The sequence below is a fragment of the Nannobrachium achirus genome (assembly GCF_963921795.1).
Source record: "Nannobrachium achirus genome assembly, chromosome: 12".
NCBI lineage: Eukaryota > Metazoa > Chordata > Actinopteri > Myctophiformes > Myctophidae > Nannobrachium > Nannobrachium achirus.
Window position 1 is genome coordinate 7,906,111 of NC_137832.1, and position 27,970 is coordinate 7,934,080.

The following is a 27,970-nucleotide window of genomic DNA, read 5'->3' on the forward strand; positions in this document are numbered from 1 at the left end:
TATAAGATTTATTAAGATTTTTGAGTTTGCTGATTTAAAAAAGAAATTGATAAAGGTCTGGACAATGATAAGTAATTTTGAATGAAAGCCAAAGTTGTAAGCTATCAAACAGTTTTGATAGCTTACAACTTTTGGTTAAGAAGCCTCAGTAAACCTGTTGAAAGTTAAACATAACATTTCATGTTAAGGCCTTTTTATAGTTCATTATGTTGATCCACCCGTTTCATCATGGGCCCACTTCAAACTGTCAGGGGGCCCCCAAATGAAATTGAATATATACATACAGTATATATCAAATCAATATGTACATACCGGTATCTCAATTTGATAACCATCAAAATTGCATATCCCTTTGATGGTTCTCTGAACCAAATGGTAGAGAACATTTTAAGTCCATATTTCTCATTGAAAACAATGCTGAAATGAACTCAACCTCATTCAGCCATCTCTACCATTTGGTTGAGGTGTTTGATGGCCAATAATATCCACCTGAGGGTGCAGTGACTTCACACACCATGCTTTCCAAGTCATGTGACACAGAGGAAATCTGACACAAGAAAAACACTCCTGACAGCTTGGCTCTTTCCTGCAGGAATTTCAAAGCTAGGAGGATTCTTTTTACATATTATCATCTCAGAGATGTTACTGAACATGCATATGTAACAAAATGCAATAAAAATAAATCTAATAATGGTCAAATAATTTTTTGAAAACATGCTTTACCAAACGGTAGATGTGTCCGTTGATGGTAATGCAAGTAAAACTAAAGTATTAAAAACATACTATTTACTATGAATAATTACAACTTCTACTCATTCATTGTTGTTGTTATGATACATTGTATGTTTTGTCATTATAATATATGCTGAAATAGTTCTAAAAGTAAGATTTTATTCTTGTTTAAAAAATATGCTCTACCAAACGGTTGAGATGTCTGTCATTGGTAAAAGAGTGTGTCCAATCAACATACACAGTACACCTGTTCACCTATTCAACCCTAATTATCAAAGTTCAACATATTATCTAACGTTCATCATCTGATATTTGTTTTGTCACTAATATGTCAAGAAAATGAAACAATATTTTTTAATTTGCCATTATCCAATCTTCAGATATATGTCCCCAAAATACATGAAAATTAGGCATTTTTACGCATATAATTCATAATTTGCATATTTAAAAATAAAGTTTCAGAAAACTTGTAATACATTTTTTGTTTGTTTTAATGTAAGTAATCAACTGGAGAAGTTTCATTTCTATAGCTATCAGTTAAAAATGTTACCCTATTAAATGCACCTTTAACATTAACGACATGTCTACCATTTGGTAGAGGCTTATATTTTAATAACTGGGGGGTGTATTGTAAAAAAAACAATTGATTGTTGTTATTAATGCCTAAAGGGACTAGAAAATGCAAAGAAATATTTTTTTGACAGCTTCTTTCTTGGTGCGAACTTCAAAGGAATATATATTTTAAGTCCATAGCTAAGTTTGTGTAAATACTTATATTTTAAAAAGTTTTGAGGGCCCTCAAATTGATATATACATTATGTGTATCAACTCCCTTTCATTTTGGGGGCCCTGGACAGTTTGGGATTTCTACTGAGTTGAGTTTATGGATTCGATACAGCTGCTGGGCAGTTTGTTTTGGAATCCCACTTCGTTCATCTCTGCTAGTTAACAACCAGCCGAGGATATTATCAGACGTTTCCCCTGACTCCCACGGATTATCACTGAAAGGACTCTCTCCCACACGTTTTTCCTCCTGCGCGCGGAGTTACTATTATTATTACCATGGGACTTGGGAGAAGTGTGTATAAAGCACACAGTGTAAGTTTTGATTTTATTCATGCCTTTTTGGACTGTAAATCACAGATGTGTCAAGTACTTAAAGATTTGTACCTGCTAAGTTAGAGACTAGCTACCTCTGGCCCAAGCTGCGTTTTGATTGTTTAATGTTTTGTTTTTTTAGTCTATTGTTTTTTCGCTTTTTGTTGCACGTTGGAGTAACAGAATAGAGACTGAGGTTTCCTGTTCTGAAGACATAGCAACCGTTTGGCCACGGAGATTGCTTGTCACAAGTTGGTGTATTTTTGCACAAGGACTTCAGTTAGATTTCACTTTATGCTCCAGAACAAATGTTGGATTTCACTTTATGCTCCAGAAAAATGTTCTGACGGAAATCCTTATTTGGTTCTGATGGAAATCTTTATTTGTGGCCAGAACATTTTTTTGTTCTGAAGGAAGTTTCTTTTGGCCAGTGCTGGTACCCAATGGCTGGTTACAGCCACTTAATCACAAGAAAAGTTGTGGTTATTTTATCAATAATTGCTTTACGCTTACATGTCGTGTCTTAACTGGTGTGTTTCGTTTTTTTAGTCTTGTTATTTTTTTATTCCGTCTATTCCGCCAGCTGAGGTGGCAAGCAAACTAGCTTTTATTTCATCCTCCTCCTACCCGACCAGCTGCAAAATGGGAAATGCACAGGGAGGCAGAAAACACCTGCCGAAATCTAAACAACCTTTTTACAAACGGAACAACACCTTTGAGTTTGAAGCCTCTCTCCAAAGCTTGGAGAATGAACTGATAACAGCCGTAACGGCTAAGATAGACGATGAGGAAATGAAACAGGTTGTTTCTAGTTGCCCCACAATTGCACCATTTTTGCCCATATGGAGAAAGGAATTCGGATATGATGACTCCCTCACGACTGAGGACTTGACGAGATTTTCTGGAGTACTGTATCAACATATCGATAAAATCTCACAACGGAAAAGTCTGAAGAAAGCCGAAAAGGAGGTGGCCAGGCTTGGGATTCTAGCTCTGGCACAGCTGCGCTGGGCGGCTGCTGAGAGAGAGAGAAAGAGAGAAGAAAAGGAGAGGCCTTCAGAATCGGACAGCCAGCCTCTGCCTTCCTCACACCGTGCCACACCAGGGGCGAACAACAGCGGGCTCGGCCCTGCTGGAACACATCGTGCCACACCAGGGGCGAACGACAGCGAGGTCGTCCCGGTTGGACGACCACCACCACCACGACCTCCCTCACCTGGGGCTGGGACTCACGGGCCTCCACGCCAGGGGGGTATCAATACACTACATCACATTGACATGCAAACCTCATTACCTACACTTCTATCTGATAGGAATGGGGTAGAGAGAGGGGGGAGGCAACATGAAGGAGAAAGATGTGACAATGATTTAAATAACTCAGTTGTTTTTTCTCCTCCTTGTAATCAGGTCGAGCTGGGAGATCCCGCTGACCACACGAATCCGCCCCTCCCCGGCGTTCCACGCAAACCACCAAAACCAACACCCACTAAGAATGGCCATACACTCACTAAGGAAAAGGTTTACACAGGTGAGCGTCGGGAACAGTTTCACACACCCACACCCAGTCAAATTAAGGATTCTCTTTTGGCGTACCCAGAGGATGGCGAAATTACATTTGTGTACCGTAATTGGTACCCAGTGGATGCTCGAGACACGGCTGAACGTTTACCTGATATCCACAGCAACCCTGATGAGTGGGAAAAATCTGTAAAGGCAGAAATTGTGGAGCTAAGACTAGACACCCGGGAAGTTAGAAAACTAATTACTATGTGTTGCCCACCTAAAACTTTTCCTTATCAGATTTCTGAGGGATTAGATTGGCTACAGGCAGACGGTGACCCATACCAGTGTATGCGGCCCGTGCCGGCCCAATGTAATAATCCTGCAGATGAGGTCAGGAACGCCCCACATGAAGCCGCAGTACAGGTTATGATTAATCAGGCTAAGGCCCTTGTTAAGGGTAACGTGGACTTTTCCTTAATCACTAACATTAAGATGAGGCAGGGTGAGGACGTCTCTGATTTTGTCCATCACTTCACCACTCAGTTTGACCGCCACTCGGGTTTCACAAAAGGGCTGCCAGGATATGCTAGTGTGCGTAATCAGCTTTTGATTGAAGCTTTACGCCCCCATTTGAGACAGGCGATCATTATGCATGACACGCTATGGAGAGTGAGAACGACAGATGAGATCACAATACTAGCCAGGTATTACAACAACATCGTTCCAGAGCCCAAGCCACTAGTTAAGTTGCGAACCGTAATGTCAGATGATGGACACGTGACACTCCACCGAACACATAACCAGAAGAGGGGTCCCAGTGGTGATCAGCGGGATCCCCCAGCCGGGAATGGACCTGAAGGACAGAGTCAAGGTAACAACATCAACACAAACACTAACAGGGCCCAGAACAATACACACACAATCACCTGTTTCAGCTGTGGAAAGAAGTGGCACACTAGTAATCGATGCAAACAGTACAACCCAAAGCTCCCATTTAAACCAGCCAACTGGCAACCTAGGCAGGCCCAACAGCAGCAGAACCCTGCTACACAGGGTCCCCCAACCGAGTCAGGTCAGGTACAAGTACAATCATGACTAGATAAAGGCCTATTGGGCCACCCACTTATGCCACCCATGCCAGATAACTTGGCTATTGTCGATGATTATGATAATGACTACTCTACACTTCAGATGTGTGGCACCCCATTGATCGGCTGATCACGGTGCCAACCCTAGTAGTTGTATTTCATGCCTAATTTAGTATTGTTGTCAGTTCTCCACTCATAGAGCCTGCAGTTGTTGGAATCCAGGGCGGAGGCGCCCTTCCCTGGCCTTTCTGACCCTGATGGAACTCTATGGTGTGACACGCCCGCTGCAACCAGACCACATCGCTGCAGCCACAAAGCTTCTAAGGGCAGTAGCCTTCATTCTAATAGTATTAATTATTGACTTCTCTCTTTGAATAGTATTAATTATTGTTAATAAAAAAGATGGGCTGGTTTAGTATAGTTTTGGCGTTTAATTTGTCAGTTTACCTTCTTTGATTTATTTTGGGTAGTGTATGGCTGTCTGTGGGGACGACGGGCACATAGTGTTTGGCCCTAGTAGACAGCCCACTTTTGATTATTTTAGCCAGCCCATCTTAGGCCATGTTAGGATTATACAGTACAGTAGTTGGATTCATTATTATAAAAAAAAAAAAAAGATTATTAATTAATTGTATGATTATTGATTATTATAAAAAAAAAAAAAAAAAACTTTCATTTCATTTAAAAGTTCATTTATGCTTTAATGTTTTCACACACAATGGACATTGTGTGTTCAAGGGGGGAGTATCTGATTGCCTATTATCTGTTCTATTCCATTAATTGACTACCTTATCAACTTTTCACTTTCTCTCCCACTCTTGTCTCTGCTTGCGTGAGCGTGCGTGTGACTGTGATTCATGCCTGTTGAGGTGTGTGCGTGCGTGTGCGTATGTGTGGCTAGAAGACATTTGTAGCCTTCAAGGACAGATGGTCTGTGTGTGAGAGATTATTTAGACCTGCTCTCTTTCAGTTCAACATTCCCTTGTTTAATGTCTGATACTGTCTAAAGTATTTTGTAAAGTATTTTGTTTAATTTCGGTTCAGGGACTTAATATGATGTTAAACATAAAAAAAAGACTCATTACCCACAACCTACCACTTACAGTATTGATTGATTGTTTCCTGTCTTTTCTTTTCCTTTGTCTTACAGATAAGATATTTTGATGATAATTGAGAATGATTTGACAGACACCCACCACTGTCTGTCCAAAGGAGAAATGTCAAAAGGAGGTTGAAATTCTATATGGTATTTCGTGAGTATCAAAATACATTACACACGTTTTTCCCGCTATAAAATGTTTTCTTACAGACTTTGACTCGGGCCAATAATTAACCGTAAGGGTAAAAAGGAAGGGACGGTTGGCTTAAGGAGGGTTCCGGTTTCTGACACCCCCACATGTCTAGAGGGACAACCTACCGTACGTACACCTTACATAAGGTAATCGGGGATGGACGGGAATTATGGCCCCCACAGCTGGCCCTGGGTGAAACAGGGTGCTGTCTCCTTTAACCCAAATTATTTTGTCTTGTTAAGTAAGTAAACAAATGATGAAGAGTCAAGTTTGTCTTGTTTTGACTGTAATCGGCCCTAAATTATAATGATGACTTGGGAACGTGTTGATGTGTTTTGACTCGCCTGATGACATGGGGAATTTTTCAACAAACCTTGGGACATTGAACCTTTGTAAAAAAATAATAATAATATAATAATAATAATTAATAATTAAGATATAATAAAAATACAGTCCTTTATCTTATGCTATATTTTTCTTTAACTCCTTCAGCTGTTGTTTTAGGGGGGAATTGTTGGGTTAAAACCATTTTAATATCTATTATATTTAAAACACCAACTTCAGTGTTACAAGTGACAAGGTTATTTTGTTGTGATCTGATAACTAATGCACGTGATGAGAATGTCTCCACTGCAGGATGTCAATCAGGTCATAATTCCCAGGACAGGATAACGAATTGGATAATGCCAATCTGGCCTTGTCCTTCTGCTACTGGGCCCAAGACAAGGAAAACATCTGATATCTATTGTTATTGTTTAACTGTCCAATGAATGCTTGACAAATCTATTTTCCCTGTACCTACTGAAGTATATTTGTGAAATGATGTTACATTGTATTCAGATTCAGATTGAGAAAGAAAAGAGAAACATTTATTGTACTGTACCACTGGACATCTATTCCATATGCTCATTGATTTAATATACAGTAAGAGAAAAACCGGACTTACACTGTGTGGTCTCATTTATTGTGTGGGAGTGAATTCAATCATTTTGGGGGAAACTGTCTATTCATATGGAATATAATAATCTTTCCATCGCCATATATGGAGACATCTGTATCTGTCTGTCTGTGTCCATTTTATGCCCATTTTTTTGCCATGAGCGAACACAGGTTGAGGTAAGTAGATGCCAACTCGTTCATTCTCTTGACCCGACCCTTATTGATGGTAACAGAGAAAGCTAAGCGGATAGGGAACTGTCATCTAATGAAGGTGAAGGGAAGCTCATCACCTCTGTCATAGTGAGGTATTCTTGGGTGGAAGATTGTTTCACCTCTGTTTGTGCCTGCTGCAATCTCACACTCAATGACTGTCCATCATTTGCATTACCACCATTCTGGTGCCATTCTTGAGTATTCAGCATGACTGGTGCTCCTACTTTCAACATGGCTTCAATTAGTATTGGGATGGAATGGACCCACACTAGTGGCGTTTCCATAAAGCCTCTTAATGCGCATTCAGGAGTATTCGCATACAGTAAGTCTTTTTATGGAAACACTTCAAAATTCGAATAAACTTTCATTATCCGCAAAAACTTTTATGCGCTTGGAGGAGGTGGATTTTGAGGCTTTATCGAAAAAACTCAATGTGCATTAGTTAATGGAAACCAGTCCACCAATAAATGCGAATAAATGATGACATTCTGGTCCATTGTCCTCCAAGTTAACACAAACCGGTTGTTACACACGGAGTGACACAGACCGTGTGTAAATTCCTCACGTTTTCACAACGTGCCAGCTGTAGCTCTGCATACAGACTATTGTGCAAAGACAGCCTCCGACAGAACCAGTGGTGGGCAAGGAGGCTTCGCTGTGTTCTGAGTCGGCTCATGCGACCGTCGATATAATTCTAATGACACCCGCAAATGGAAACAGGCTATCTTAGTTTTGTCTTCATGCACATTTCTGATAATTTGCTTCCTATTTTCGAATACGTTTATGGAAACATGAATATTGTGACTTCAGCTGTGTGTGCTTCTGCTGTTTCTATCAGACCAGTTCCATTCCTTTCCATCAGACGAGTCTCTTCCTATTGAAGTGTTTACATGAGGCAGTTGTATTGTGATTGAGAAACATTCTGATTAATATGCATAAGCCATGTTTCCATAAACTTATTCGAATTAGGGAAGCGAATTATCAGAAATGCGTATTAAGACAAAGCAAATTTAGCCCGTTTCCATTTGCGGGTGTCATTCGAATTAGCAACGGTCGCATGGTTGACAGAGTGCTCATCCTGCAAGTTTCAGCGTCCTCTGGAAGGTGGCCGATCTGCAAGCTCACAGCGTGGTGCGGAGACGCGGATGCGAGCTGCTGTGAGCTTGTAGATCGGCCACTTTTGGCACTCAACACCGTGTGCTGTGGAAGGGTTAGCCACGGATGGCTTGACTTCGGGAGGTGAAAACGGGAGGATTTTACACGGTCCGTGTCACTCTGTGTGTAACAACAACCGGTTTGTTTTGTGGGCTATAAACGCTATACAATGGACGTTAAGCGGCAGGGGAAAGTGTTAAGTTGGCGGACGATATGGACCCAGAATGTCATAATGTATTCGCATTTATTGTCTGACCCGTTTCCATTCACAAATGCGCATTTAGTTTATTCGATAAAGCCTCAAAATCCACCTCCTCCAAGCAGATACAGTTTTTTGCAGATAATGAAAGTTTATTCACATTTTGAAGTGTTTCCATAAAAAGATTTTGCGAATAAGCCATAAATGCGCATTGAGAGGCTTTATGGAAACGCCATTACTGATACCTATTTCATCCCGAGAGGGAAATTCTGTATTTTCAGCCCAACCCAGCTGATTCGCTGCCCACAAGGAGCACGTACAGTAAGCAATTAGGTGTTAAGAGTCTTGCTCAGGGACACACATCCACATTGCTACCCTGGCCTCGAATCAAACCTGACACAACCAGGGGCTCTGGTTCCCCAGGAGGGCTCCCTATTGATTATTAGTGTATAATTAGTTTAATATTAGTGTCCATTTAAATACTGTGATATGAAGATACATTCTGATTGTTAATGTAATATTAGTGTAATATTAGTGTCCATTTGAACACTGTGATATGAAGATATATTCTGATTATTAGTGTAATATTAGTGTCCATTTGAACTAGGGCTTTCACTTCTAGTATTTTTTACAGATCGACTAGTCAAAGACACTGGTAGTCGACTAGTCGACTAGTCGTTAACATATTATGTCATAATAAAGAGCGCAGTGACACGGCTTTCCACAGCAGCCAAGTTACCATGACAACATATACACACACAAACCCACGTGTGCCTCGTTACGTGTGCAACATACGTGTGCAACATAACACGACCAGCATAGCTGCTACAGTAATAAGGCATAGAAACCCATGTACTCACCAAAATCTGCCGTGTCTCTCAAAATCCACAATAATCCATTCTGCCCGTTGGCTAGGCTAGGCTTAGGCTAGCTCGCTAACTACACAAACAAACCACGTCTTTTAATTACTTCTAATCAAACGAACGTCGGGCAGTCTGTTGTGAACTAAGGCTATGTCTTCATTCTTCACTTGCTGCTTTGTTCGCGCTACCATTTTAAACTGACAACTATTCTGTACTGTGGTGTAGCGTAGTCTCTGTAGTGGACACGCTGCGGTGTGCAGCAATGACACTGGATGAACTTTGGGTGAACTCTGAGATTAACCCCCGCCGGTCAGGGAGATGCTGCTGGATGCACTGTGGTGGATAATTATATTCCGTTTATAATGGTTGTTAAAAATAAAACTATAACTAAATCGAATTGAAATTATCTTGCTAGGCCTACATAATGTAAAATAAAAAAATGAAGAAAAAAAAAACTTTTTTTTTTATTTATTTTTTACGACTAGTCGACCAGTACCTACAAGATCGACTAGTGGTTTTACTAGTCGACTAGTCGAATAGTCGACTAGTTGGTGAAAGCCCTAATTTGAACATTGTGGTATGAAGATATATTCTGATTATTAGTGTAATATTAATGTCCATTTAAACACAGTCACTGTGATAGGAAGATACAGTCTCTAAAATAGAGAAGCTACAGTAATTCACCTTAGTGCAATGTAACCACATTTTAATTTAAGACAGAATAAATACACAAATCACTGTTTTTCACTGTTTAAGCGCAAATTAACTCTTCGCTGTGTAAACATTTGACCAGCATGGATCTCATGTTAGTAACTTAGAATCTAATTCATTTATTATATAAAAAAAAAAGTTATATGAGTTTGTAACTTACCAAGAGTTCAAAGTGGAACTACCATCAGCAGCAATCAGTAAATGCCTCTCAACAATAAAAGGCTTGATAGAAACCAACTCCTGTCTCTGTCTCTCCCTCTCCCTCTCTCTCTCTCTCTCTCTCTCTCTCTCTCTCTCTCTCTCTCTCTCTCTCCACTTCCCACTTTAAAGGTTGGCGTTGCCAGATTCTGCAAGAGAAATAAGCTACCAGGTCTTTGAAAACAAGGCTTTTTTAAAACATTGGGAGTCCCAGGCACACAATAATTTCACATGGGGGTCCCTGGACATTACACTCTGGGGGTCCTTGACATGAAACTGTGTGGGGTGAACCACTGGTTTAAACAACATTAGACAGCAAACCCAAATAAGCAACTGCATCTTAGGAACAAGCCAAAAACAAACCCAACAACTTAGTATCTACCCATATGTACAAGCACCTTTACCGGAAGGCAAGCCCAAAGTGGCTTATATAATAAGCAGACATGGCAACACCGCCCCAGGGCCTTGTCTAACTGCACCTCATTCAGACTGGTTGAGATTTTGACAGTCAAAGCTGATGATACTAATAATTATTTAAACTATATTACACATATTTTACAAGATCATAGTTCCTGTAAAGCTTGTTAGGGCATTAAACTAAAAAGTCGACAAGTCGACTCAGTCAACTTCATTACACAAGTCGACTACCACCAGAGAAAGTCGAAAGTCGAAGTTGAAAAAGAAAATCCTTTGTATTTTATTTAATGTTACAGTGGTTCACTGGTTCTCAACCTTTTCAGGCTGCGACCCCCAGAATAATCATATTTTAACTTGTATGGGACACAAACAAGGCAACATATGTCTAAAGTGAAATCAAAAGTTAATATTCCGAGAGAGCCAAGAGTAACACGGGGTGAAGTTCGCCGTCAGGAAGACGGTACAAACAAGCAACAAACAATGCGTGTCGAAAAGGAAATCGAGGAAATGAAAAAATCCCTCGATTACATAACAGAAGAACTGTCTACTGTTAGCAAACAACAGAAGACCATAATGGAGTTGGTTGCAGAGGTGAAGGCTCTGAAACTACAGAGTGCTGAGAAAGAAAAGCGCATTGTGTTCCTGGAAAGCAGAGTCTCTGACCTGGAGCAGTACACCAGAATTAATGACGTTATCATCACCGGGATTAAAATCAAGCCCCGGTCTTACGCTCGAGCGGTGACCCAGGAAAACGGAGGGGAGCCCAGTGAGGAGGAGGTCATCTCCACGGAGCAACAGGTGTCAGATTTCCTAAAGGATAAGGGCATCAAAATGGACTGTGACAACATCGAGGCTTGCCACCCGCTGCCCAGGAGAAAGGACAGTGACAACCCCAGCCCGCCGGCCGTAATAGTGAGGTTTGCCAACAGAAAGTTTAAGACGGCTCTGCTGAAGCAGGCGAAAATGTTAAAGGGAACCGATGTGTTCATTAATGAGCATCTATCCCAAAAAAATGGGGAAATAGCAAGAAAAGCTCGCCAACTCAAGAAGCAAAAGAAAATACAGAACACGTGGACCGCAAACTGCAAGATTTTCATAAAGTTAAATGGTAACACTGAAGATGCAAAAGTGGTGTTGATTAGAGGCATTGAGGAGCTGGACAAGTACCAATGATGAACTATGAATGTACTGCTCTGCATAGGCTACTGGAATGGACTTGTCTGGACTATAAGGTAACAACTAACAACACATCATGACACAAAACAATAGAACTTATTCTTCATCTGGTGACATCAGTCACCTAACACAGAGGATAAGAGACTATGAACATATAGATCTTAATGCATTGGATGCTAGTGAATACAGTATAATGGACATGGAGCAGGACATTGACCCGGACATGAACTTTTTCTCCAACAGTAATGACACTTGCAAATACTACACTACTGAACAATATAATCGCAACATCAAATCAGAAGGGAAGTTATCAATTATTCACATTAACAGTAGAAGTTTATATGCAAATTTTAAACGCATCAAGGACTATTTGTGCTCATTCTCACAACCTTTCAATATCATAGCAATTTCTGAATCTTGGATCGATGATGAAAGGGGAGTAAACTTTGAGATGGCTGGCTATGAACTAACTTATGTTAATAGATTGAGTAAGGGTGGAGGAGGGGTAGCCATATATGTGGATACAAACTTTAAATTTAAGATAGTAAATGATATGTCACTGGTGGTTGATAACTTAGTTGAATGCATTACAATTGAGATCTGTATGGAGAAGAAGAAAAATCTGTTAATCAGCTGTGTGTATAGAATACCGGAGTCAAATATTGATACCTTTAGGGTTTGGATGGAAGAAATGTTTTCTAGAATAGGTGATAAAAATATATTTATATGTGGTGATACTAATATTGATTTATTAAAATATAATAAACAGAGAAGTACTGAGGATTTTATAAATACAATTCATAGTATGGGCCTACTTCCATCAATTATTAGACCTAGCAGAATTACATCTCATAGTGCCACGCTCATTGACAACATATTCACTAATGTAATGGACAGCACAGTAAGTGGGTTACTAATCAGCGATATTACCGACCATTTGCCTGTATTTACAGTTCTTGACAGTAATTATAGGTACCGGATAGATAAACATAAACTATACAGACGAATAAGGACAGATGAATCAATTAACTTGGTAAAACAGGAATTGATGACTCAAAACTGGGATAATATTTACAATAAATCCGATGTGGATGGTGCTTATGACACATTTTTATCTATATTTAGGTCAATATATGACAAACATTGTCCTATCAAGGAATATAATAAAAAAATTGCTTACAATAACTGTCCATGGCTATCCAAAGGCTTACAAAATTCCTGTAAAAAGAAAAATGCACTCTACAGAGACTTTATTAGAAGAAGAACTAAAGAGACAGAAGATAAATATAAAAAATATAAAAATAAGTTGACTGCTATTATACGGATTAGTAAGAAAGAATATTATAGAAATAAATTAGATTACAATAGGAATAATATTAAAGGCATTTGGGAGGTATTAAATAGTATTATAAGAGTGGGTGCTAAACAAAACAGTTTACCTAAATATTTCATTGAAAATGATATCGAAAATTACAATATGGAGGACGTGGCAAATCGCTTCAATAACTTTTTTGTTAATGTAGGTCCGGAATTAGGGAGCAGAATTCCGCATTGTGGGTCTGATGGAGTGCATATGGGGGATTTGGTGAAGAGAAACCCATGTTCAATGTACCTTGAGGTAGTGGAAGAAAATGAAATTTTGGACATAGTTAAAAATTGCAAAAACAAAAAATCCACAGATTTTAATGACATTGACATGTATGTAGTTAAACAAGTAATTGAGGGAATCTCTAAGCCACTTACACACATATGCAACTTATCTTTCATAACCGGTTCATTTCCCAACCAAATGAAAATAGCAAAAGTCATTCCTCTGTATAAAAATGGCAACAAACACCACTTCACAAACTATAGACCTGTCTCATTGCTGCCACAATTTTCAAAAATTCTGGAGAAACTTTTCAATAGCAGATTGGACTCTTTTTTGGACAAATGCAATATACTCTCAGACAGTCAATATGGATTTAGGACAAACAGATCAACATCACAGGCACTATTGGAATCCATAGAAAAAATAACAGAAGCAACTGATAATCAACAATATGCAATTGGAATATTCATTGACCTCAAGAAGGCATTCGACACAATCAATCACAATATATTAATAAATAAACTACAGAAAATTGGATTAAGAGGAATTGTAATCGATTGGATAAAAAGTTATTTAGAAACTCGTCAACAGTTTGTGAAGTTGGGTAATTATAGCTCTGAATGTTTGGATATTGCTTGTGGTGTCCCCCAGGGGTCAGTTTTAGGACCAAAACTTTTTATTCTTTACATTAACGATATATGCCAAGTATCAAAGCTGCTGTCACTGGTACTTTTTGCGGATGATACTAATGTTTTTTGCTCCGGGGAGAATTTGGAAAAATTACAGGTTGATATTAATGAAGAATTAAGGAAATTGAAAATATGGTTTGATTGGAACAAATTGTCTTTAAATGTGAGTAAGACAAAGTTTATATTATTTGGTAAGCACAGAAGAAACACACAAGTGCGGTTAGAGATTGATGGGGTGGCTATTGACCGGGTGTACGAAAACAAATTCCTTGGTGTTACAATTGATGACAGGCTTACCTGGACACCACATATTATACATGTGAAGTTTAAAGTATCTAGAAGTATAGCAGTTATAAATAAAGCAAAGCAGGTTCTGGATCAGAAGTCACTCCACACTCTCTACTGTTCTTTAATCTTGCCATATTTACATTATTGTGCTGAAGTTTGGGGTAATAACTATAAAAATTCATTACAATCATTAATTATTCTTCAAAAGAGAGCAATAAGGACCATTCACAAGGTTGGCTACTTGGAACACACTAATCCTCTATTTTTACAGTCAAAATTATTAAAGTTCTCCGACATAGTATCATACCAAACGGCAATAATAATGTACAAGGCTAAAAACCATCTTCTACCGATAAATATTCAGCAGTTGTTTAGGGATCGGGAGGGGGGATACAATTTGAGGGGAGAATTTAATTTTAAAACATTAGTCAGAAATACTACCATGATGAGTTTTTGTGTATCAAGGGCCGGAGTAACACTATGGAATAGTTTGAGTGAGGAACTAAAGCAATGTCCAAGCATTAAGCGGTTTAAAGGGTTGTATAAAGGTATGTTGTTCACAAGGTACAGGGAGGCTGGGAATGGATAAGTGATTGGTTATTTATTGAGTTATTTGAGTGAGTCTACATTGGGTAGCAGGATTACTTACTGTATTATGGGATATTATTATTATTATATAATTATATCATGTTTTATAGAAAAGAAAGTATTAGAAAAGAAAAGAAAGTATTAGAAAGTCTGTTTTTTGCGGGAGGTGTACAATGTATGTATGTATGTATGTATGTATGTATGTATGTATGTATGTGTGTATGTGTGTATGTATGCATGCGTGTATGTAGTATGTGGGTTTAAGTATGTAGGTATGTTTGTATATGTATGTGTATGTGGATATATATGTGCATGTTCATGCACATGTATTGAAATATATATTGGTATATAAAATTGTGAAATTTTAAGTTATTTTGAACTAAGTCAGGTACAAAAGGGGGTGGGAGTTTATAAGTTTTACTTCTTCTCACTCCTTTTCGGATATGTTATTATTTTTGATTTGTTTTGTGTTTTTATTACTTGCTATGTTTTCATTTTATATTCTTTATTTTTTGTCTTGTGTTTGGAAGTGCAAAATTGTACTTTTTTTAATTTGACATATTCGAAATAAATATGACTAAACTAAACTAAACTAACTGGGGACCCCCAACCTGACGAGCACTAAAAGCTGAGGCATTAGATTTTGTATAACACGATTCTACTGTGAAAATAGCAGATCTACATGCTCACAACGCCTCGCAATGCAAGGCGTTGTGAGCATGTAGATCTGCTATTTTCACAATTTCTTCCTCTATATATTTGACAATTTGGACAATGTTTAATTGGTAATTTTAGAGGTCTTAAAAAGTCTTTAATTTGGCACTTTAGAAATGTGCAGATACCCTTTATACACTTAAACTTTATGTTGGTTTGTTTACAGTTGAGTGAGAAAACAATGTTGCATATTAAGTTAATCATCTGGGGACCTCCCAAAATAATTGGTGTGATGTGATGACGTCATCAAACGATGAAGTCGACTTGCAAAAATCGCAAGTCGTTAATGCCCTAGCTTATATATCTTTATTGTTTAATAGACAAAGTATACAATAAAGGTTAAAGTCAGGGGTCATCAACATGGACAAACATGTCTGTGTGTGCATGGCACTTATTTTTTTTTATTTTTTTTTACGAGAAATATTGTCTATAACTTCTTTATTTTTGAAGCGGTGAAAACCGCTTCCTATGAGTGGCTTTGTGTGTATCACGCCCATATATGGTCATTTTAGTCCAGAATGAACAGGCTTTTTCAAAAACAGAATGTCAGTTTAATTACCATATATGGTGATCTCAGTCCAGAATGAACAGGGTTTTTCAAAAACACAATGTATGTCACCTCATGTCCATATATGGTCACTCCAGGCCAGAATGAACAGGTTTTTCCTGTCCCGTACGTGCAAAATATCAGTCCAGAATGAATAGGCTTTTTCAAAAAGCAAAATGTGTGTCCCATGTCCATATATGGTCATTTCAGTTCAGAATGAATAGGCTTTATCTGTCCTGTACGTCCAGAATATGTGTGCGGTGTCCCTCCCGGTCAGATGAATGGATACTTTGAGGATTGGTCAAGCTTCACATGATAATTTGGCCTTCAGGTTTTATCTGTCTTGTACATGCAATAGGTCTCACCTATTGCAGCAATGACAAATAGCCGCATAAGAGCAAAAGCAAAGGCACAATAAGAATATACAGATGCTAACAGAATGGTAAAAAGGAGCATTAAGGCAGACAAGAGTAAATACATTGAAAATCTAGCAGAAGTTGAAAAATTTAGTAGGCCACAAAGATAACAGAAACTGAAATAATTATAGAGGGATGCAGTTGACAAACAACTAAGAGACCAGCAAGCAGGACTTTTTATATATTTTTTTAAAACCTATTATACCGGCTGTCATACCGGCTCTCCAGACAATTCTATACTAAGATTCACCGCTTCACTTCGAACCGAGGTTTGATTTTATTTTTACGTGCATATTCTAATCTTAAAAATGTCAATAGTTTTGGTGACTCAAAGAGTGTCGAGATGACATTAAAGGAGTAGTTCACCCCCAAAATGCATTTTTTTTTCGCAGACAATAATTTGATTACAATGAGTTTATCCCCATTGATTCCGGATGGGGACCCAAATGCATTCGGGTCCCCATCCGGAATCAATGGGGGTACATAAAAAAAGAAAAAAAAAAACATTTTGGGTGTGAACTACTCCTTTAATATGGTTCAGGAGGTGTTCTGCGTGATTCCTGTACCACGTACGGTATGCAGTATGTGAGTCAAGGCAACGCTACGACCACAGCGGAAAAGAGCAAAAACATGGCATCTGTTGAGAGGGAGCACCAAGGGGGGTAGAACTGGACAACTTTTATTCAGTTATTTTTCATCAGTGGAGAAAATAATAACAATATCTAAATTATACACTCAACAACACTCAACAATCCATGAAAGCCTTGATTAGTCAGGTCCCTTATGCTTTGATTTATACTTTTGTTGGATTTTTGTGAAGATTTGCAAAACTATAAATTTTTGGAAAGGTTATTGTCTAAGGAATCAGAAAATCAATGTTTCCATTTGCCCAGATGTGTTTATGGTGGCCATATTGGAAGTTACAAAATGGCCACCATAAAATTACGTTTTGTAATATCTCAGCCTCTAAATAAGCTGGAACATTGATTTTAACTGCTAAACCTACATTTTCAGGGTCAAGGAATCCAATGGCGGTAGTTATAAAGCTCAAATAATTACAATATTAACCCTTAGATGCATGACTGGGTCCAAAACGGCCTGGCGTGGTTGTTTTCTTGCAATATTATTATTATTATTTCTGAAGATTTGCAATATACATTTTTGGAAAGGATATTGTCTAAGGAATCAGAAAATAAATGTCCCCATTTGCCCAGATGTCTGCGGCGGCCATATTGGAATTGACAAAATGGCCGCTGTAAAATTTATGTTTTGTAATATCTTGACTTAAATAACATGGAACATTGATTTCAATGGCTAAACCTACAGTTTCAGGGTCAAGGAATCCAATGGTTCAAGTTATCATTCATTATTTTGTAACATCCCATTGAAATGCATAATCCACCATATGGGTAAAAATGTCAGATAACTATCTTGAGTTATTTTTATTGAGATGTATTTTAGTAGTGAACTTTGGATGTTTGTGTGACCATTTTGAACATCATGACATGTGTAATCATATACAGTTTCTAGCATCATCATAATCATTTTCATCACTTCAGATTTACACTTTTATTGGACCATCTCAAGGATGGCCTTTGGGGCTGGGAGGACCTCTGTGGTCGTTGGTTTCAGCATGCCAATCAAGTGTTTGAAATACCCATTTCGCAGGGGATCTAGCTGTGGATCCTTCAGTGCAATGGCTGCTTGTGTCCATGCCCTTGTTTGGACATGGACCCTGAAGATGCTCTGCTTCAGAGCTCCAGGTGTTTGCAGAACAGATGCCATGGCATTGCAGGGATTGTCTTGATGTTGATGCATATACAAAGGACTCCAGTGTTGACAGCATTTCTTCCATAATTTCAGCTTCATCCAGTCTGCAGAGCATTGTTAACATCGTCATCTGTTTTCAGGTAGACAGGGAAATCTTGCTCTTTCGACAACGCAACATTTCGACAACGGAGCGTCGGCAGGATATTGCCTCACCCCACGGAGGTTAGGGTTTGGGTTAGGTTTGGTTGTCTAAAATATGACATGTAGAAACAGCGACATATGCTCCCAAGGTAGACTCTGCAGCTAGGTTGCCTTGCCTATACAGGAGAACCTCCCTGTGTGACAGGGAGCGTGTCGCTATTTCTACAAGTCATCTTTTCAACAACCTAACCGTAACCTCCATGGGGTGAGTAGCGATACCTGCCGACGCTCCGCTGTTGAAATGATGTGCATTCGAAAAAGCGAGATTTCACCTGTGTGACAAGAGAAGATATGCCCCATGAAGACCAGCCACCTCAAGCTGGAGATTCTACCCACCAAGATGCAACAGATACAGGGTTTACAGTCATTAGACAGCACTAGTGGATGGCATGGTCTTTGTGCAGAAGCTGAGCAAAAAAATTGCGACTGTAGTGACAGTCAAGGATCTGAGTGGCTTATTCAATGACAGACTGATGCAACTAACACAAGATTATGACAAAAGATTCTCTGAAGAGTGCAACCAGAGATAAACAAAGACAAGTAGAAGCTTCTATTAAGTATCAAGTCAGAGATGACACCAACATCAAACACATATGTGTTATGTGTCTGAGGTTGGTGTCAGACTAAGGCTGATCTATCTTGCTGCCAACACTCTAGAGTACAACAGGGGATCTTCCAAGCTGACCATCACATCTGCTTCTAGATACATTTAGACCTGGTCTTTGAAGAAAATAACCACGAAGAAGGAAAACCAACCTAATGCACAGATCTAGCTCAAAACAGATGAAGACGTTATCAATGCTCTGTAGATGCTTTTGGATGAAGCAAAAGTGACAGAAGGAATGCTGTCAACACTGGAGTCCTTGTATGTGCAGCTTACTCACCCAAAAGAAACAACATCAAGACCATTCCTGAACTGCGATGGCATACTGTTCTGCAAACATAGAGCAGAAAGTGACAAGCTCCCTCCAACACCTGGAGCTCTGAAGCAGCACAATCATGAGAGTCCATGTCTGAACAAGGGCATGGACACAAGCAGCCATTGCTCTGAAGGATCCACAGCTGGATCCCCTGCAAAATGGGTACTTCAAACACTTTATTGGCATGCTGAAACCAACGACCACATAAGTCCTCCCAGACCCAAAGGCCATCCTTGAGATGGTCCAATGCAAGTGTAAATCTGACTGTTCTTCTAGCAGATGTTCCTACAAAGCTAAGCCTGTATTGACATGTATCATTGCAGCAGCCAGTTCCAGAACGATGATGATTCCCAAGCTCTGATGCACAAAAGTGATGATTGTTGTTGCGACCGAAGGTCGCAGTATACCATGAGAAATGTTGCAGCTGGTCTCCCTCTGTGTCAGTGCTTCCTTCAGTCAGTCAGTATCATCATGCTCTGATGTCACTGTGATGTAGAGGAACCACTCTTAACTGAATGGGTTTGCTGCTCTGACATCACACTCCTGGCTTCATGTCCCTTTTATGCCCATATATTTTATACCCATATACATGCCCATATATGGGCATGTTCTGACATATGGGCATTCCCATATCACACTTGCACATTAATTACGTCCTTGTCGGGTCTATGCCCATATATGGAGATCCCTGCCCCGATGTCATCAATATTAAGGGCATATCTGGCAATGCCCATATACAGTATGGGCATGTTCTGCCAATTTCAACAGGCACTGTTGAGATTGGGTAACTGGTCCGATATACATCACTGGCCAGATAGCCAAGAATTGGCCTTTAGGGCAAGGTCGCATGTCGCCCTGAGGCGTCTTACTAGTAATGATTATGATGATGCATAGAGACTGTCTATGATTTTACACGTCATGGTGTTTAAGATGGTTACACAACCATTTAAAGTTTACAGTTAAATATAAAAGAACTCTGAGTTGGTGTCTGACTTACTGCCTGGGCTGTGTCGGTTTTTTACTCATATGGTGGATTATGTATTTCAATGGGATAATACAAAAATGAAATGATAATTGGACCATTTGATTCCTTGACCCTGAAAATATACAGTAGGTTTAGCCATTAAAATCAATGTTCCGTCTTATTTAGAAGCCAAGATATGACAAAACATATTCCAATATGGCCGCCATAAACACCTCTGGGCAAATGGAAACATTGATTTTCTGATTCCTTAGATAATAATCTTTCCAAAAAATATATAGTTTTGGTAAATCTTCAAAATAATCTGACAAAATTACTTGGCCGTTTTTACTAGGCCGTTTTGGACTCAGTCATGCATCTAAGGGTTATTTTGTAATTATTTGAGATTTATAACTACCACCATTGGATTCCTTGACCCTGAAAATGTAGGTTTAGCAGTTGAAATCAATGTTCCAGCTTATTTAGAGGCCAAGATATTACAAAAAGTAATTTTATGGTGGCCATTTTGTAAATTCCAATATGGCCGCCATAAACACACCTGGGCAAATGGAAACATTGATTTTCTGATTCCTTAGACAATAACCTTTCCAAAAATGTATAGTTTTACAAATCTTCACAAAAATCCAACAAAAATAGATAAGGGACCTGACTGATCCACAGCCTCTCCATCAGAGCTCCTCCTCACCTCTGCATCAAACTATTGTGACACTGCATTCCTTCAAATGCCATGCTCTCTTAATGATCTAATCACTCATCATGAACAGTATCTGTTTTGTCTGTCAGGTTTATTCCATTAGCACGCACACTTTGCATCACATCTACTTATGGAATCACAACAATTTTCAAAGACTTTGCTTGTCACGGAAACCACAACTGCTAAAGATACCTTGCCAGAAAACTAGAACTGGTAGAACTTGATCCTGTCCTCAAGTAACACTGTCCTCAGCCAGTATGTTTAATGACACGGGCATTCCATTATTCATGTATCTGTTTTGATTGGCAGGTTTAGCACACCTTATAACACATGGAATCACAACAATGTCCAAAGCCTTTCTCATCAACAAAAGATATTTAATTAGTTCTGATGAGGAAGAGATTGTGTAGTTCATACCAACCGTACGGTAGTTCATCAAAATGTCATATTATTGGAATATTAATTAAGACTGATGTAACATTTGTAATTACTGTGAATGTGATAATCATTTAAAAATGAATATATATATATATATATATATATATATATATATATATATATATTTATAAAATATATATATTGAATTTCTTCAACTCAACCATCAACCCAGAACGCCAGAAAACATACCTTGATAGCAATAATGGGTCCAAATCGACCCATTATTTGCTGAGTCATATCATTCACTATATACACCGTGGCCATATTTTGGGTCAAACACAGGTGTTCTGATTGGAGTAGATCATAATAGTTCTATGCCAATCTAACAATTGAAAAACTCCTGTGTTTCACCAATATATGGCCGCTGTAGGACTACAATTGCCACACTCTATACTTTGATCAGATACTGTATAATCAGCTACTACTTAAATCAATAAAAATAAAAATAAATCATAATGGTACTGCATTAAAGAGGCTGCAGCAGATAGGTATAATGATCTGATGAATGTACTTATTAATATGAATACTTTAGTGTTCACTTTTATGTTTTAATATAAAGGTTCACTTTTGACACAACAAGTACACTTATAGGTATACACTAGTGATGCGCGGATAGGCTTTTGTCATCCGAATCCATCAGCGCAAATTAATTATCCGCCCATTATCCAACCGCATTAATTATTATTATATCCAATTTATAAATCCGCATCCATCCTCATCCGCAACTTCAAAAGTATTATTATTATTATTACCCTTATTATTAGGCTAATATTTTCTGGTAGGCTATTCCCTGTTAGTTTTCTTAGTTGTGCGATCACAGAAATGCATTGATCTAGCCTACGGAATGTCTCCGTTCGTCTTTTTTCTTTTGTTTGAGTCGGTGCTGCCTGCGTCGATGCAGACAGACATGCAGGCAGACAGACAGAGTCAGACACACGAGAGAGAGAGAGAGAGCGAGGGAGAGAGCGAAAGAGAGAGGAACAAACACAACTTAGCGGGAAGTTTAACTTACCTACTGTACAGTACTTTACAATATGGACTATGGAGCTGAGAGAGATTCACTTTTTAGCGCAGCGCGACCAGAGGTAATGAGTGCGACGATGCATGCCGTGATGCCGTTGCTTTTAAGTGGACACAGCTGTTTAGTTTTATCATGGACTGCACATTGCCTCATGAAAAATGATGGTTACTTTACAAATTATACAAAATAACACACACTAACACAGACACAAGCATACCTAGATTTAGCTTTTTATTGATAGATATATTAGGCCATAATTTATTTCCTGCATTATTTCATCTGCGGATATCCAAAATTAATTAATAAATATAGCTGCAAGCAGCAATAAAGTGGCCAAGCCAGGAAAAAGTAGGAAAGCAAAAAAGCAGCGAGGGAAAAAAAAGTGGGAAAAGAAATCAAAGAAAAACTAGAAGCAGCGTTCTTCCGAGAACAGGTCTCCGACAGGTCATGGCCTCCTGGTGGCGCTATAATAGACCAATGTGAAAAGGGTGCCATGTGTTCTTGGGCCTTTCACGGCAATCGGACGCTGCATGCGTGATTTGAGGCATTTCGTTAAAAAAAATTGTTATGCAAAAGTTGACCCGCTGGTGGCGCTATAACAGGCCAATGTGAGAAGGGTGGCATCTGTTCCTTGACCTAGTGGGAATGTGCGTGCACAATTTCACACGCATTGCAGGCTGTGTTCATGATTTTAGGTGTTTTTGGCCACTTTACCGCTGCTTGCAGCTATATTTATTATTGTTTGTGTGTGTGTGTGTGTGTGTGTGTGTGTGTGTGTGTGTGTGTGTGTGTGTGTGTGTGTGCACTTCATAGGCACGTTAGATAAAGGTCCTTGGTCCTTAGAAACACAAATTGGCCTCTACCCAACATGTATGCAAAAGACTGTATATGCAACAGACATAAAATACTGTGATTTCCTTCTCACATCAATTAATTGACCATTAATTATTCACCTGGACAGTTTATGACGCTGTACATGACATCATTGTAATCCTTGGTCATCACAATATAGGTGTGCTTGGTTCAGGAGTTATGATGCAAAATACTTTATAGCCCTTATTCACACCGCGGCCATCTTTGATCACATGACCACGTCGGGTAGCAAGCAGCCGATCAGAAGCTCAAAACAGCATTTTGGGTAAGACAAGACCCACCCGCAGAAGCTTCTGATTGGCTGCTTGGCACCCGTGGTCACGTGAACAAAGATGGCCGTGGTGTGAATAAGGTCTATTTGGTAATGGCGGATATTAAAGTAGCCATCAAGGCATTTTTGGGAAGGCTCCATATGTTCAGGGACCCAAACTATACAAGTTTACCAAATGTCATGGTTTAATGCTTATATCAACCCCAGGCGGGATTTGATCCTTCAACATTCTGCATGAAAGGCATTTGGTCTAACCACTACACTAACCAGCCAAAGGTATTGTGTAAGTCATGTCTGTTAAAAAAAAAGAAAAAAAATTAAAAAATGTTCTATGTAGGTGCCTTTTATTAAACAATGATTTAATCGCCAAGTGCCACGGTATTTTATAGATTTTTTTTTCATATTTTGGAGTAATCTGAGTAATGTAATCTGAGCATTTCTGAAAATTTCGAGTGATCGTATTTTCTTTCACTCAGAACAGAAAAATGACGGCCGGTAGAGAAGGGCTCGTTTTAAACATGTGCGTGATCTGGAGTTAGATTACGAGATAAATACACTTTCATAACACTGGCCTCTATAGGGAAACCGGACTTCTCTTCAGTCACGGCAGCCCCATACAGTTTAATATAAAGCCTCATCAGACGTGTCAACATCATAGAGTTTTTACAGAGTGTTAACACCAGGTGGGGTTAGAACTAGGGGTGGGCAATATAATCGATATGGCAATACATCACGATAGTTTATTTGCCAATACTGTATCGATACTTCAGGCCTAGTATCGCGATACTTTGAGGAAAATAAAATATGTTCCCATGCATAGGAACCAATGGTAGAAGTCCAGTCCTGGCACTCCACTACCTCTAGATGTCGCTGTACTATAGTAGCTACTTCCCTTTCCCATGGTTCAGTGGGTGAGGTCTCACTGAATGGCTGCGAAACGACAAAAACAACAACATTAGAGCAGCGTCTTCAGCTTTTAAAGCTGATATATGGCAATAGTATCGTATCGCAAAGATTCGCAATATATCGTGATACTATGGTATCGTGACCCAAGTATCATGATACGTATTGCATCGCGAGATTCTTGCCAATATCCACCCCTAGTTAGAACTCACAACCTTCCGCATATCAGGCATAGGCACTAACCACTACACTATGGCTGCCACACAAAATTTCACGCAGGCTGTGTTCATGATTTGAGATGTTTTTGTCCACTTTATCGCTGCTTGCAGCTATATTTATTATTATTATTTTGTGTACACATAGGCATGTTAGATAAAGGTCCCTAAATTGTGTGTAGAACGTTTCATGCAAATTCCTCAAAAATCCCAGGATAAAAACGTGTTTAAGCGTTTTACAAACTGCTCAAAATGGCGAAAAACCTAAGGGCGGAGCTTACTTGACAATGACACAGATGTGTTCCTCTTGAGTCAAGGCACGCATGTAAGCAAGTTGCATGTCTTCAAGCCAAACGAGGCATGTAGTGGGGTTCCTTGTACATGTAATTTTTCATTTTCATTTTCAGTTTGTGTTAAAGTTTATTTTTCACTTCCAATTTGTAGATTATGGTCTATAGAACAATTTTGGTTCGAGTGTCAAGACACCAGATTGAAGAAAAACATATTTTATACCCTATTAACAAAAATAACCAAAATCGGAATTAAGATTTTTTTTTACATGTCTTAATTTTCCCACAATTGCTGTGTAATATATATTTTCTATTGCTATATGAAGTCAATACTGTGTGAGGAATCAACTGGAGTCAAATATTTGTTTTGAATATTCTGATATTTCACACAAATTAGACAATAACATGGTTATTACACTCAACATCAACAATACAGTTACATTTGTTCTAACTGTACCACAATATAGCACCATTGGCTTAAATAACTACTAGAACAATATTTTAACAAAGAATAAACATTCTAATCTAATATACAATCTGCTCTGGTCTAGCTAGTTCTCACAACTACATTTGCAAAGACGTGTGCATTTCAATTTTGCCTTCATGCAACTGCACCGAGTGCAGGTTGGCATACAGAGCCTTTTACAAGTGCACTTCACATCAAGCTTCAATATGTCCTTGGCGAGGGGCAGAGTGGTCCAAATGGGAAGCAGCTTGCCATCCTCTTCCTTTCACCCAAAATCAGTAGGACTGTGGACGGGTATCATGGACCTGACTGAATGAATGAATGAATGATTTAATTCATTAGTTAAATTTACATAGACTAGTACTACAATACACATATTGCAGATACATACATATGGGCTGTCGTCCAGACGCTTGCTTGGAAGATGCTCCTATTCAGATGTTGATCCAATGCATCCCTAGTTGGGGGAATTCTCTCCACGTCCCTGGTTTTCTGCGAGAATTGTGCCATTCGGACACGATCAACATCATTGCCCTCATTTGAGTCGTCAGTGTACAGCCTACAGACAAAGTTTGCTGCCACTTCTTTCAGCCTTGGAGATGCTTTATATGGAGTGTCGACGAGGGTTGCAAATTCCTCCATGAGGAATGGCACTTTGTGCATATTCTTGCAGCAGGATCGCTTACCCTTGAATTTGAAAGACGATGTGCTGTCAGAGCCAGTGAATGCATGGAAGAGAGCCATGCCCTTGCATGTTGTCATGCCCAGGTTTGTGGCGATGGTATTTAAGGAGATACCTAGTAGTCTTTCCAGCTTTGATGGAGATCCAGATTTCCGCAGCCGGATTCAGAGCCTGGATGTGATGGAAATTAGACGGAAGCACTACAACAACATCTGTGTCTCCAGTATGCACCATCCCAAGTGATGTTTGGAGGGCATGGAGAAGATGTACTAGGACACGAGTGTCAGCTTCCTCATGGTTGCATTGATCCATTGGTGTACTGTTTCCAACGTGGTGGTCTTGATATCTTGGGATTTTGGCAGTACCAGATACACGTTGTCGGGTGCCTGTTCCCCGCTTTTCCCTTGTGCCTCCTTTGATTGTTGGTTCACGATACTGGTCCCAGACGATGAAGTTGTTAACAGATGCACAGTTTCCAGAGGACAAGGATGTCTACATTACTGCAGGTGATCAAGTCCACCACATTGGAAACAGTACACCAATGGATCAATGCAACCATGAGGAAGTACATCTTCTCCATGCCCTCCAAACATCATCACTTGGGATGGTGCATACTGGAGACACAGATGTTGTTGTAGTGCTTCTGTCTAATTTCCATCACATCCAGGCTCTGAATCCTCCTTCAAAGCTGGAAAGACTACTAGGATGATCTCCTTAAATACCATCGCCACAAACCTGGGCATTACAACATGCAAGGGCACGGCTCTCTTCCATCCATTCACTGGCTCAGACAGCACATCGTCTTTCAAATTCAAGGGTAAGCGATCCTGCTGCAAGATGATGCACAAAGTGCCATTCCTCATGGAGGAATTTGCAACCCTTCTCGACACTCCATATAAAGCATCTCCAAGGCTGAAAGAAGTGGCAGCAAACTTTGTCTGTAGGCTGTTTAAATAGTACACTAACGACTCAAATGAGGGCAATGATGTTGATCGTGTCCGAATGGCACAATTCTCGCAGAAAACCAGGGACGTGGAGAGAATTCCCCCAACTAGGGATGCGTTGGCTCAACATCTGAATAGGAGCATCTTCCAAGCAAGCGTCTGGACGACAGCCCATATGTATGTGTCTGCAATATATGTATTGTAGTACTATGTAAATTTAACTAATGAATTAAATCATTCATTCATTCATTCAGGTCCATGATGCCCATCCACAGTCCTACTGATTTTGGGTGGAAGGAAGAGGACGGCAAGCTGCTTCCCATTTGGACCACTCTGCCCCTCGCCAAGGACATATTGAAGCTTGATGTGAAGTGCACTTGTAAAAGTCCCTGTATGCCAACCTGCACTCGGTGCAGTTGCATGAAGGCAAAATTTAAATGCACACGTCTTTACAAATGTACTTGTGAGAACTATCTAGACTAGAGCAGACTGTATATTAGATTAGAATGTTTATTCTTTGTTAAAATATTGTTCTAGTAGTTGTTAAAGCCAATGGTGCTAAAATGTAACTGTATTGTTGATGTCGAGTGTAATAACCATGTTATTGTCTAATTTGTGTGAAAAATCAGAATATGCAAAACAAATATTTGACTCCAGTTGATTCCTCACACAGTTTTGACTTGATATAGCAATAGATAAATATATTGCACAAGCAATTGTGGGAAAATTAAGACATGTAAACAAATCTTAATTCCGATTTTGGTTATTTGTGTTAATAGGGTAAACAATATATTTTTCTTCAATCTGGTGTCTTGACACTCGAACCAAAATTGTTCTATAGACCATAATCTACAAATTGGAAGTGAAAAATAAACTTTAACTT